Below are 14,588 nucleotides of genomic sequence, written 5' to 3'. Positions count from 1 at the left end.
TGTGGTAACGATACTATAGGACCTTAACCAACCACCAGCACTTCATCTTGGCCAATGGTTTTTCCTCTCGCCCCCACCTGGTCACCCCAAGGCTCCATCCTTACTGCTAGGTAAATAGCAAATTAGAAATGATTTTGAAAGCTGTGGACTTTGTATTTCAGTACCTGTTTAACATTGGGTGTTAATTAATGGGATGGCTGGGTTAACTCGAGGGGGCAAGAAGGTCAAGAATAATACCTGGTGCCAAAATATATTAAAGGAAAACAATCTATAATAAAGTGATACCCTTAAGATTACCAGTTGGAACCTTCCTGCTTTAAACCTGTTTTCCTGTCAACCGTGCCAGGAAAAACCTTCAAACATGCCTATGGTCGCCCCTCCTTCCACACTCTCCCCTCCCCCGTGCTCAGCATCTGTCCCCATCACTGTAAAGTTTTTAGAGCTGTTAGTCTACTTGAAGGGCGTTGTATAAATGCAAGTTGTGCTGTTCCTGATCATAATCCTATACTAACAAATAGCTTTGATGTCTCACAATGAGTAAGGTTTTTGAACTGGACAGCATAGCAATTGCATTTCTAAATCACTGCATAGATCCACAACGCAAAATGTATCCAGTACTGCGTGGAAAACTCGATTAAATCTTTCCTCGTAAAAACACTAGCGAATGTGCTGTGTGATACTTTAAGAGGGGCAATATAAATTGGCACTTATGTATGTAAAGCACAGATTGCACCTATTACAGTTTATACAGAACACTTCTTGACCAAGCTTTGTTCCTGACAGGTTTGACGATGATTTCTACATTGAAAAGAACAGAGAGATCAGGAAATCCCTGTACCAGGAGATCACGTGTCCTATGTGTGGAACACCTGACAATGCACCACTATTGCTCGGATGCGAGTTGAGATTGTGCACCAACTGTCGGATGAAGCAAAATAAAGACCGCAAGAAGATCAAAAAGGGCAACAAGCATGAGAGTCAGTCTACGAGCGAACGGGATCAAGCCAAGTTCTCAGTGAACTGTTTGCTGGAGAGCAGCGGGGCGAAGCACTCCCAAGATCCAAACATGTCCCAGATTTATAAGAAGAAAACAGGGAACGGAGGGTCTGGTGAAACCATAGTCTTTTGTCAGATATGTGATAACAGTCCATGCCATTCCCAGTGTGCTACCTGCAACTTAAGGTTCTGTGAGAAGTGCCTGAAAAAAGTACACACCAACAAGGCCTTCGAGGCTCATAGGCTGACCGCTCCAGAGCAGGAGGGTTTAGTAAAGTGCATCTTGCATCCTCAGTTCAACTTGGTGCAGTACTGTATGTTGGACGAGGTACCAGTGTGCCAGGAATGCAAGGTATCGGAGCACAAGGGCCATCCCCTATATTGTTTGCAGGATGCTTACCAGCAAGTAACAAGAGAGCTAGCTTGGAGTACCTCACAGATCAAGAAAGGTATGTTTGTTAGTGCAACAAAACCAGGACTGAAGATCAACTTTTTTGTTTTACCTGAGGGTTATATATTTTACATGAGCTTACTCTGGTTTGTGACTGATTCACACTATCCGGGGAAATCATGAACCCGATAACCTTATGTGTACATGCGCTGCAACATTTATTTTGCCGGTATCTTGAAGTCCTGAGCACTCGCTTTGCAAGTAAGAGACCTGAGTTCAATTCCAGGCAGGGCGAAACCTTGGGCAAGTTTCCTTACTCCACATACCTAATAATAATCCCTCCAAAAACACAAAACACCAATAAATTGGTCATTTTCAATCCACGACTGTTTGTGGGACACTGCTGTGCGCAATTGGCTGCCGCGTTCGCCCACAAATATACAGTCAATTCACTTTACAATATATGCTGTGAAGCGCTTTGGAACGTCTAGAAGACGTGAAAAGCGCTATGTCAAATGCAAGGATTATTATTATTATTATTATTGTGCATCAGAGATGAATGTGGGTAAATGGACATGCTTCAGATAAAGGCTGTTGTCCTGTTAAAATGTGTATGAATTGATTTTGTAAGGATCACAGAAATTACAGTCCAGAAAGAGGCACTCTGCTCGTTGCGCTTATGGTGTTGCTTTCGAAGAATCAGCACTCATACAATTGGTGCTTTCGAAGATTCCTTTTGGCTAATTGTATGAGCGCTGATTCTTTGAAAACTGGTGCTATTTCCTCCAATCCCAATTCCTCGCTTTCTCCCCACTAGCAGTTTATATCTGTAACTTATTTTTGTGATATCAGAGTGAAAAGCCCTATATGTGATGTGATAATTAGCACCAGTGATTGTTGTCAAGTCACACAACTGCAATTTTCAGTCTATAAAAATGTACTTGTGGCAGACTTAGAGTTTACTTATTGACACATTTTATTGCCTAAATTAGTAATGTGCTAAGAAGACTGTGCAGATAGTGATGGTCAGTGCTTACTGGATTTATTCCATAGTGCAAGGCACTTGGGGTTGTCAAGGGCTTCAGTGTGTATGAAACATCTTTCACATGTGAAATGACCCCAATAAAACATGGTTACCTGTAATATTGCATTTATTACACAGACCCAGAATGAAAAATGGTCAGCGATAATTTTTGTTTGAATTCTAAACATTTTTTAATCCTATATTTACTTAAATGCATAATTAATACAAATGCAGTCTGATGCTTCCCCCATGTATTCTGCTATCGGCAATCCTTTTTTTGTTAACATCTGTGTTCTTCTGTTGTTCTGACTATTACATTTTAATTGTTTTACCATGTGGATATTGAAATTACAATTTTTACTGGTAAAAGTATACACAGGTTTATTTTGTAGCCTCCCTGTTTAATTCTGACCATCATTGTAAACCAACGTCCTCATTTATTTTGCCATTGAACAATACATATATTCAGAAAGAACTTACCTTTTTAGACCTTACCGTGTTGAAACAGCTTAAACTTTTTTACGATAATTACTGTAAAGTGTTGAGACTTTTTTTAGGCAAGCCCGACACTTGTTTGGAACATAGCAAGGCCTCACAAACAGCAAGTGGCAAATGACCAATTTACTGGAGGATTGTTAAAAAACAGAAGCTCTCTTCTGTTTTTGAACCGTAGAACGGGATATTTAAAATCAATTTAAGAAGGCAGATGGGACCCAAGTTTAATATCTCTTCTGAAGGACCACACTGCCAGCTCTGGTTCTCTCACATTGTTGCATTAGGAGTTCTAGGAGCCTAATTCGTGACATGAGCTCTCAAAGCGCTTCATAGGATTCATTTTAAAGCGTAGTGACTATAAGTAGTCAATTTGCGCACAGCAATGTCCCACAAAAAAACGTGAATTGATTGATCAATTTTATCTGGGGGATTGTTGGCCCAGACACCAAAAGATAGTCCCTCTCTTCCTGAATAGTGCCGTGAGCTCTTTAACATCTAGTTGAACAGATCCCTGATCTGTCTGTTCAAGTGGACGTTAAAGAATGCTCAGTTAGTTTTTCCTGGTGTCCTGGCCTCATCTATTGGACGCACCTCAGCATTGTATTAGAGTGTCAGCTTAGACTGAGTTCAAAGTTCTCTAACCGTGTAACTCAGACAAAGTTCCTTCCAAGTAATCCAGGCTGACACCTTAACATGGCCCAATTTGCCTTGTGTCTGTCAAACTACATAATCAATTCAAATAATTTTGCATATCTTCTGCCACACCGTCTGTCTCATCCTATTTTAGTGCCTTCAACAATTTTGACCAACTCACATTCGACTCCACCACATGGACAGCAAAGCCTTCCAGGATAATGGTTGTTCTAGAACAATTGCATTGTAAGTTAATGTTGAAGTGTCCAGTGAAAACCTTTTGAAAATACAGTATTAATTGAACATTTATCTTCTTTAACTTAATTCGTACTTTGATCTTTGCACTGCAAGTATATTCTTGTGAACCTGGCAAATATATTTTGTGTTAGCCGGCTCAGTTGGTAGCACTCTTGCCACTGCGTGAGAAAGTTGTGGGTATAAGCCTCTCAATTGAGACTTTGAACTCATATAGTCTAGGTTACTCCAATGCAATGCTGGGGGCGTGCTGCATTGTTGGATCGTGGAGTCCTTCGGATGAGACATTAACAGGCCCAGTTTGCCTGTATACGTTAGTTTCTCCTGGTGTCCTGGCCAACAATCCTCCAGAAAAATTGATCATTCACTTCATGGCTGTTTTAGGAAGCTTGCTTGCATAATTGCTGTCTTTACCTCCCAAAGCAGCCACTAACCACACTTGACAGTAATTAGCTGACATGGTTGAATGTGCTAAGGTCCTGCCAGTGTATCTTAGGGCAAAATATATTTTGGAATGAAGCAGAATTTACCATTTAACTAATTAATTTTTGTTTTATTCTAGTCAAGGAGATTTTTGAACAAAACATTCTGAAATTGAATGAAATAAAAGCTAATGGAGAAAATGTAGAGACGGAATTGAAGGCGAAAGTGGCCAACACATTTCTGTTGCTGCACGAAGAGTTGAATAAACAGCAGTCCCTGATAAACGAGATGATCGCAAAGGAGAAGAGACAGCAATTGAAAGAAACTGAAGAATTAATAAAACAGACCTACAATTTTACCGTAAGTTTGGAAAGGTTGGTATCATATGCTACCGAAGCTTCTGAGGAAACCAATCCCGCTGTGTTCTTACAGTCATCAAAAAAAATCAGCAAGTGTCTGAATCGATCGATGCGTGATGCAGCTTATCCCAGTGAGAAATTGCCTGGAGTTATATTTGGGACCAATCACTTAGATATCAGCCAGATAAGAGCTCAAATAAAAGCCATTCCCTTTCAACTTAGCAAAATGAAAGCAGAAAAATTTCCTGATAAGAAACATGAAGCACTTGACATTTGGACCCTCAACGGAGCTGAAGGCGGTTCCGAGGCTCACGGAACTACTGCCCTACATGTTACTCAACCGTTCAACCGCACCTCTAAGGGCGACGCTATCTCTTGTACATCGAAAGTGGATCCAAGTAAAATAAGGTCCTACGGTTTGCTGAAGACTACTTCTGCTGGGAATATCAAAGACATCCCTGCGAGTCAGTCTTCCAGCTATGCACAAAATGCCCACTCCATCCTGAGAGCTCACAGTGCCACTGGAATCAGCCCTTGCTACACAAACTCTGAGCTCCCAGCTACAAGTCCTCTGATGAATGATACTGTTATCAAGGAGTTATCCAGATGCACTGCACCCATATTTAGACGGCGCCCTGCTAAAATGGCACACAATGACAAGAGCCCACAGTTGCACGATACTTATGTACATTGTCCCAAACAGGCTGAAGTAGCAGAAACACCTTCACTATCATATTCCTCCAAGTCTGACCAGCCCTTTGACGTAGAATAGAACTTGTGAATAGAAAGCCAGGAAAAAAAGAAGCTTTGTTTTAGCTTTGATGATTCCAGCAGGGTGATACTTCATCCCAAATCACTCCTTTAATGTAATGTTCTGGTAGTGTAATGTTTTGAATCATTTGTGGTAGCAATTCTCTTACATTTTCAAAACAATGATAATATACAAGTTCCTTAGTTTATTAAAGGATAATATTAATGACTGAATATAATGCTTTTTTTCAAATAAAAATACTTAGCAACTTCAGAGTTTACAATATATTTTATATTAAATTTGTGGTTTTGTCACTTATAATAATAATAATCTTCACATTTACTATAGCGCCTGTCATGTTTGGAGGACATCTCAAAGTGTTAATATATATTATTTATTATAATATGATGCTACTGCTCATTCGCATGGGTCTGGACATTCTTTGCTTGGGATACCAGTTGAATGGGGGAAGGAGGAACCTTGAAAGCATTGAATTTGGCTGGGATACAGTTCCTGATTTGGGCGGGGGTTGAGGTTGAAAGGATTTTGGGCCATGATTGGTGCTGGGTTCTTTAACACTGTGGGACAAAGGGGGAGTGAATCCTCCAGGTCAGCAGTTACTGAGTTCAGTGAGTCTGTATGACTGCCCTACACTTGGCCGCTTCCAGACACAACAATTTGCAGTTATATAGCACCCTTCATGCAGAGTTGCGTCCCAGAGCGATTGACAGTGGTGGAACTTGACACCAAGCCAGGGGGGAGTGGGAGGTGACAGTAGGCATGGTCAAAGAGGCAGATCTTCATGCACAACCTGAAGATGGGGAAGGAAGGGGCAAGGCGGAGGCATAGAGGAAGACTGTTCCAGAGTTTCGGGGCATAGTGGCTGAAAGCGCGGCTGCCTATGGTGGAATGGATAGCACATAGGACATGCAGAAGGTCGGAGTCAATCGAGTGGAGGCAGCAGGTTGTGGGTTGGGGGTTAAGCAGGTCGCAGAGGTAGGGTGGTGCCTATTCAGATTAGCAAATGTCCTGCAATTGTCAAAAGAAGTAAGCAAATGTCTCAGGAAGCTGATGCATGACTTTGTGTATTGCACTGAATAAATGCATGAACCTTGGTGCTTTTCACTTGGTTGTTAATCAGAAAAGAGCTCTGATAAAAGTCATTCCCTTTCCCCTATTTCCCTGCAAAGCGCTAATGGGTAGGACGGTCCTGCCTGGACAAGCAGCAAGACCGACTCTCCAGCCAGTGAAAACAGCCTGTTTATATTAACCTTACCAAACTCTTATAGTTTTGAACATTTTTATTATGTCCCCTCTTAAACATCTCTTCTCTTGGGAATAAAAGGCCCAGTCTATCCTGATAGCAGTATACTTCCCCATTCCCCACTTTCAGAAGTTCTCCGAAAGATCAAATGAGCTGACAAACTGTCTTGTTTGAACCAGTCTTGTGATCTTGTGAAGTAATTGGTAATGTGACATAATAATAATCATAATCCTTGCATTCGATATAGCACCTTATCACGTCTTCGAGACGTCTCAAAGCGCTTCACAGAATATACTGCAAAGTGAATTGACTGTATATTTTTGGGCGAAATGCAGCAGCTAATTGCACACAGCAGTGTCACACAAACAGTCGTGGATTGAAGTGACTAATTTATTATTGTTTTTTTCTTGAGGGATTATTATTAGGCGTGTGGAGTAAGGAAACTTGCCCAAGGTTTCGCCCTGCCAGGAATTGAACCCAGGTCTCTCGCTTGAGAGGCGAGTGCTCTAACCACTGAGCTACAGGACTCAAATGAACAAATGGGATTCAAATGAACAAAACATAACAAAACAAAATTAAATTTATTTAGCACCTTTTACGTTGGGAGCATATCCCAAGGCGCTGGACAATCAGTGTTTCGGACCCGAGCTGGGGGTCAGGATCAGGGAAGGTGGAGGGCAGGGGGGGGAAAGGAGGATGACTGAAGGCACGTTTGAAGAGGAGGTTCTTGAGACCAATAGTGATCTTGAAAGAGGCAAGGAGGGGGCAAGGTGGAGGGACTGCGGATGGCGTTCTAGAGAGTGGGGGCAGAGTGGCTGAAGGCCCACCCGCCAATGGTGGAGCGGGAGAGGAGGGGGACGTGAAGGAGGAGTGATCAAGCAGATTGGTAGGGGGTTAGGAGGTCATAGAGATAGGGAGGAGCAAGGCCATGGAGGAGCATAAGTGCACAGTGTAAAACTGCATAGAAATGAAGGAGTAAAGAGAGGCTGGCGGAGGGGAGAGAAGACAGGACAGGGGCAGAATCACCAAGCCTTAAATTGTTCACCCATTAATAGGAATGGTGTACTGGGCGAAGACCGTCGTGAGATAGGACCCCCTTGATGATGTGTTGCAACAGTAATAGTAACGTCTGAAGATGGTATTTTATCAAGCTAACGGCCCATCTCCAACCTCCCCTTCCTGTCCAACGTCCTGGAACGAGTTGTCGCCTCCCAGCTGCGCTCTTTCCTCTCCACCCATTCATTATTCGAACCCCTTCAGTCGGGTTTCCGTGCTGCCCATAGCACAGAAACTGCCCTGGTCAAGGTCACCAATGACATCCTGACCAACTGTGACCAGGGCTCCCTCTGTCTCCTGGTCCTCCTTGACTATCGGCAGCATTCGATACGGTCGACCATGCTATCCTCCTCCACCGCTTGTCCTCCCACCTCAACCTTCAAGGCCCTGTGCTTGAGTGGTTTAGGTCGTACCTCTCCCACCGTCTTCACTTTGTTTCCACGAACGGCTTTTCCTCCGGCCCCCGCACTGTCTCGTGCGGTGTCCCTCAGGGCTCTGTCCTTGGTCCCCTCCTCTTCACCCTCTATATGCTCCCCCTGGTGACATCATCCGCAGACATGGGGTTAACTTCCATATGTATGCGGATGACACCCAACTCTACCTTTCCTCCTCTACCCTCAACTCCACGACCCCCGATGTCCTGACAGCCTGCCTGTCCGACATCGAGTCCTGGACGAGAGACAACTTTCTTCAGCTCAACGTGCGCAAAACTGAAACCCTCCTGATTGTCTCGCACCAGCGCCTCCGCACCTCAGGCGCTGACAGCATCAGCATCCAAGGCTGCACTCTCCACCTCTCAAAGCCATCAGGAACCTCGGTGTTCTGTTCGACCCTGAGCTGTCCTTTCTCCCTCACATCCGCGCCACAACTGGCACCGCCTTCCATCACCTCCGGAACATCGCCAGACTACGGCACTACCTCACCCCTCACGCTGCTGAAACTCTGGTCCACGCCTTTATCACCTCAAGGCTGAACTACGGGAACTCTCTCCTCGCCGGCCTTCCTGGCACCTCCCTCCACAAGCTGCAGGTCATTCAGAACTCTGCAGCTCGTGTACTGTCCCGCACCAGGCTTCGGGACCACATCACTCCCACCCTCGCTCGCCTCCACTGGCTCCCCATCCCCCAGAGGATCGAATTCAAGATCCTCATCCTCACCTACAAGGCCATTCACGGCCTTGCTCCCTCCTACCTCTCTGACCTGCTATCCCCCTACTTATCTGCCCGTACCCTCCGTTCCTCTGGCTCCGGTCTGCTCCACATCCCCCGTCCCAACCGCCCTACCATCGGTGGCCGGGCCTTCAGCCTCTCAGCCCCTTGGCTCTGGAACTCTATCCCCCAGTGCCTTTGCCGCTTCCTCCCTTTCATCCTTCAAGGCCGGTCTCAAGACCTTTCTCTTTGACTGTGCCTTCAGCTCCCCTCTCGACTCTCTACCCCCTCCTCGCTCCCTCCCTTCCCTCCCCTCACCCTAACCATTTCCCCCCGGGTTGGGTCCTGACCCAACTGTACAGCGCCTTGGGACATCCTCCCGACGTGAAATGCGCTCTATAAATGGAATCTTGTTGTATCCAGCTGAGATCATAAATGTCAAACCAAGGAAAATAGTTGAAGAATGTGACTTTTCATAACAAAATAAATGTGAAATGTTACTGCAATTTCAATCGATAACTGTTTTTATGTCTGCAGCTGCTCCCCTCCTCATCTTAGCACAATAGTCAAGCCTGAAGGTTTTCATGCTCCTGATCATAGAGAACAGCTTATTTGTACAGCTAAAAACAGCATTGTCTTAACACCAGAATTATGTGAATAAACAGCATTGAAACACTGCCTCCAGGGTTGAAAAAGTACATTTAAGACTGTAGAAACAGAGAAATTCACAGTTCTGAAGAAGGCGATTCAGTGCTCCTCTTTGATAGCACAATCCAGTCTCATTTCCCTGCCTGTTCCTCATTCATACTCTAGTAAATTGCTGTGTTTTTAGACATCTACCTGGTTACCTCATGAAAGCTAATATTGATCCTGTCTCAACCACTTCCCTGACACCAAATTTCACATCCTAATAACTCTTGTATGTAAAATAAATCTCATCCTCTGTTAACTAGCCCAAGCTGTTATTAGTAATAATAATAATCCCTTGTGTGAAAGGTACTACATAAATGCAAGTTGTTGTTGTAATCCATACATTCGGTATATCAGCCTTATCATTTCAACGAGACATCCCAATGTGCTTCACCAGATCTTATTGTAAAGTATAGTAACTGTAGGCAGCCAATTTGCACACAACAATGTCGTACAAAGTCATTAAATGAACAACCAATTTTATTTGAGGGATTGATGGCCAGGCCACCGGGTGAAACGGGCTTCTTTTTTCGAATAGTGCCATGGAATCTTTAACATCCACCTGACCAGGCAGATGGGACAAGTGTTAATTTTACACCCTAAATTCCTAAATGAATTATCTAATTTTTCCAATAGCAAGAACGTATCTGTTTGGCTCTTTGAAACCCCGTCAACAACAAGCTGTGTTATAATAGTCCTTACATTTGATATAGCGCCTTATAAGAACGCTAGCCGAAAGAACAACAACAACAAGACAGTGTACAGCATTTCACTTCAGACCCGAGAAAGAAGACCATAGTCTATCCAGTTCACCTTCCACCATCCTGGCAGTCACTTGCAACAACAACAAATGACACTTGTATAATGCCTTTCACCTCGGGAGGATGTCCCAAGGCACTGGACAGTAAGGGATTTGGACTCGAGCTGGGTGTTGGGATCAGGAGGGGTGGAGGGCATGCTCATGTCCCAAACAATATATTGTATGTCACAACAATATTTCCTAAAATAAATCTAATTTGCTTTTGAAAGTATCAATACTTTCTGCTTCAACCATCTCCACAGAGATCCTGTCCCATACATGTCATTGAGTTGTCTCAAAGCACTTCACAGAATATATTGTAAAGTGCATTGACTATGTATTTTGTGGGCGAAACGCAGTAAACAAAGCTCAAAAAAACTTCCAAGAAATATATCTGTTCAGGAAATATGAACTTGCAGAGCAAACAAATGACTAAGGACCAGAGATAGTGTGAAAAAAAGTATTAAAAAGTAAACGGTTTATAATATATATATATGCATTGCACCTGAAATCAATGTGCTATGTAATTAATGCGTTTTCATTTCATAGCTCTCAATGTCTCCACCGTGTGTGCTGACTAGCTTGGTTCAGTACATCCCATCCATGTGTGATAGGAAAGTAGAGGGAGTCCCTGATAGTGGGGAAGAAACAAGACATAGAGATCGATGGGATGTTGCTGTGTGCAAATTTTGTGCTGGGTTTGCCTAGAAATACACAGTCAGTGAAATCTTATGAAGTTCTTTGAGACATCTTGATGACGTGATAAGGTGCTAAAGCAAATACAAAGCTTATATTATTATATGACAATCGTGAAGGAAAGTCTTTGCCAGAGAGAATGTCTCTGAGTTGGATGAGGTTGTGATTATTTTTCTGGCGCTGATTCCCAATCTCCGAGGATGACTGAATTCTTTTTTTATTCATAGAATCATAGAGTACTGCTCAGAAATAGGCCACTCATCCAGTCCAGCCAGTGTTCATACTCCATATGACTGCCCATCCTAGATCCTATTCTTAGTCCCATATCTTTGATTTTTTTCCCCATATCTCTCAACTTTGACTCTCTTAACCATGTGTCCAGTCTGTTTTTGATGGTGGAGCTGGGGATAACAAATTGGGGCATTTGTGTAGTCGAGGTGGGAGAGAGGTGACGAGTGTTTCGGCTGCATTTGCACTGAATTGCTGAGAACAGGCAGGGCTCACAGCTCTGTTGTGTGTGGGGGGGGAATTCACTATTTTAAATTAAATTAATATAAAGTTGCTTCTGAAACAGTTATTACCAGGTTGTGTCTTGATTATCATGTTTGACAAGAGATTTAATGTTGCTTAATTCACATCTGTGAGACTTTTAAAAAAAGAGCAAATACTTGTGTGGGGAGTTTAACTTCAAAAAGGCAATGCTTGTTTTTTCTTGTTTCCTTTCAAATGCTTATGATGTGTGAGGCAGTGTTTAATGTTGAAGTGAAAGCTACTCTCACTTGTGGTACGTTAGAGTAGAGAGCCAGGATCTCTATTAAGGCTGGTGAAAATATTCAGTGGTACAATACAGTGATACAAATCCTGTAATCCAAAGCCATAATGGTTTTGCAGACAGGATTTGGATTCGGGAATCAGCAGTACAATTTCAAAATTTGAGGACGACACCAAATTGGGGGGAATAGTTAATACAAATTATAGCAAGACATTAATAAACTTGCTGAATGGGCATTTAAATGGCAAATGCATTTCAATGTAGATAAGTGTGAGGTGCTACATTTTAGTAGAAGGAATAAGGAAGTCACGTATATTGTGGAAAATAAACAACAACAAGATTCCATTTATAAAGCGCCTTTCACGTCAGGAGGGCGTCCCAAGGCGCTGCACAGTTGGGTCAGGACCCGAGCAGGGGGAAATGGTCAGGGTGAGGGGAGGGAAGGGAGGGAGCGAGGAGGGGGGAAATGGTCAGGGTGAGGGGAGGGAAGGGAGGGAGCGAGGAGGGGGAAATGGTCAGGGTGAGGGGAGGGAAGGGAGGGAGCGAGGAGGGGGAAGAGAGTCGAGAGGGGAGCTGAAGGCTCGGTCAAAGAGAAAGGTTTTGAGACCGGCCTTGAAGGAGGAGAGGGAGGAGGCGGCGAAGGCACTGGGGGATACAGTTCCAGAGCCTGGGGCTGAGAGGCTGAAGGCCCGACCACCGATGGTAGGGCGGTTGGGGCGGGGGACGTGGAGCAGACCGGAGCCAGAGGAACGGAGGGTACGGGCAGGTAGGTAGGGGGATAGTAGGTTGGAGAGGTAGGAGGGAGCAAGGCCGTGAATGGCCTTGTAGGTGAGGATGAGGATCTTGAAATCAATCCTCTGGGGGATGGGGAGCCAGTGGAGGCGAGCGAGGGTGGGAGTGATGTGGTCCGAAGCCTGGTGCGGGACAGTACACGAGCTGCAGAGTTCTGAATGACCTGCAGCTTGTGGAGGGAGGTGGCGGGAAGGCCGGCGAGGAGAGAGTTCCCATAGTCCAGCCTTGAGGTGACAAAGGCGTGGACCAGGGTTTCAGCAGCGTGAGGGGTGAGGTAATGCCGTAGTCTGGCGATGTTCCGGAGGTGATGGAAGGCGGTGCCAGTTGTGGTGCGGATGTGAGGGAGAAAGGACAGCTCAGGGTCGAACAAAACGCCGAGGTTCCTGACTGGCTTTGAGAGGTGGAGAGTGCAGCCTTGGATGCTGATGGTGTCAGCGCCTGAGGTGCGGAGGCGCTGACGTGAGCCAATCAGGAGGGCCTCGGTTTTTCGCACGTTGAGCTGAAGAAAGTTGTCTCTCGTCCAGGACTCGATGTCGGACAGGCAGGCTGTCAGGACATCGGTGGTCGTGGAGTTGAGAGTAGAGGAGGAAAGGTAGAGTTGGGTGTCATCCGCATACATGTGGAAGTTAACATGTCTGCGGATGATGTCACCGAGGGGGAGCATATAGAGGGTGAAGAGGAGGGGACCGAGGACAGAGCCCTGAGGGACACCACATGAGACAGTGCGGGGGGTGGAGGAGAAGCCATTCGTTGAGACAAAGTGAAGACGGTGAGAAAGGTACGACCTAAACCATTCAAGGACAGTGCCTTGAAGGTTGAGGTGGGAGGACAAGCGGTGGAGTAGGATAGCGTGGTCGACCGTATCGAATGCTGCCGATAGGTCGAGGAGGACGAGGAGGCAGAGGGAGCCCTGGTCACAGATGGTCAGGATATCATTGGTGACCTTGACCAGGGCAGTTTCTGTGCTATGGGCAGCACGGAAACCTGACTGAAGGGGTTCGAAAAGTGAATGGGTGGAAAGGAAAGAGCGCAGTTGGGAGGCGACAACTCTTTCCAGGACCTTGGAGAGAAAGGGGAGGTTGGAGATGGGCCGGTAGCTTGATAGCTGCGACGCATCAAGGGAGGGTTTTTTCAGGGTGGGCGTGATGGTGGCAGTTTTTAAGGGAATGGGGACAGAGCCAGAGGAGAGGGACAGGTTGATGATGTCGGTGATATGTGGGGCAAGAAAGTGGAGCTGGGAGATAAGGAGTGGAGTGGGGATGGGGTCAAGGGAGCAGGTGGTTGGTTTTAGGGATAGGATGAGTTTGGTGACAGAGGGTGGGGAAACGGGTACAAAAGTGAGTAGGGGAGGATGGGTAGGAGTCGGAGTGTGGGAGGGAGGGGGTGGGGGGTTGGTGGATGTTGGAGGGGAAGTGACCGCGGAGCGAATTCCCTTGATCTTGGATTCAAGGAAATCCAGCATCTCCTCGCAGTGAAGGTTGGAGGAGATGACCTGCGCGGGGTGGCGGGGGGGACGGAGGAGTCGGGTTGTGGTGGAAAACAGTAGCCTGGGGTTGTTCTTCGCCTCCAGGATTATCCTGGAGTAGAAGGACGACTTGGCCGAGGCTAGAGTGGAGCGGTAAATTTTGAGGAGGTCCAGCCAGATTTGTCGGTGGACCGTTAGGCCAGATTTGACACAGGTGCGTTCAGCAGCCCGCACCTGGCTTTTCAGTGAGCGGAGGTGGGTGGTGTACCAGGGGGAGGAGCGGGAGTAGGAGACAGTGCGGGAAGTGATGGGGGCAAGAGTATCGAGTGTGGAGGAGAGGGTATTGTGGAGGAGGGAGAGAGGAGAAGAGGGGTCGGTGAGGGTTGAAGGCCAGAGGGAGAGGAGTTCAGAGGACTCCAAGGCATCGGTTAGGGATTGTGGGGGTAACTTCTTCCAAGGGCGGTAGAAGATGGTGGTGGGTCTGGTGGAGGTGGGGAGGGGGTGGAGGTGGTGAAGGAGATGAAGTGGTGGTCAGAGATGGCCTTGTCGGTAATAGTGACATCCGAGACACTGAGGCCC

General features: G+C 45.8%; 1 non-coding gene across 1 annotated transcript; it reads right to left on the bottom strand.

The window, feature by feature from the left end:
• Positions 1–7,047: 7,047 nt before the first annotated feature.
• On the bottom strand, positions 7,048–7,119 carry trnae-cuc. Its single transcript has one exon. It is a non-coding gene; the product is annotated as a tRNA-Glu (tRNA).
• Positions 7,120–14,588: the final 7,469 nt, after the last annotated feature.

Source organism: Callorhinchus milii, unplaced genomic scaffold, assembly GCF_018977255.1.
Source record: "Callorhinchus milii isolate IMCB2004 unplaced genomic scaffold, IMCB_Cmil_1.0 Scaffold3, whole genome shotgun sequence".
Lineage (NCBI taxonomy): Eukaryota > Metazoa > Chordata > Chondrichthyes > Chimaeriformes > Callorhinchidae > Callorhinchus > Callorhinchus milii.
This window is presented reverse-complemented; position numbering and strand designations above follow the sequence as displayed.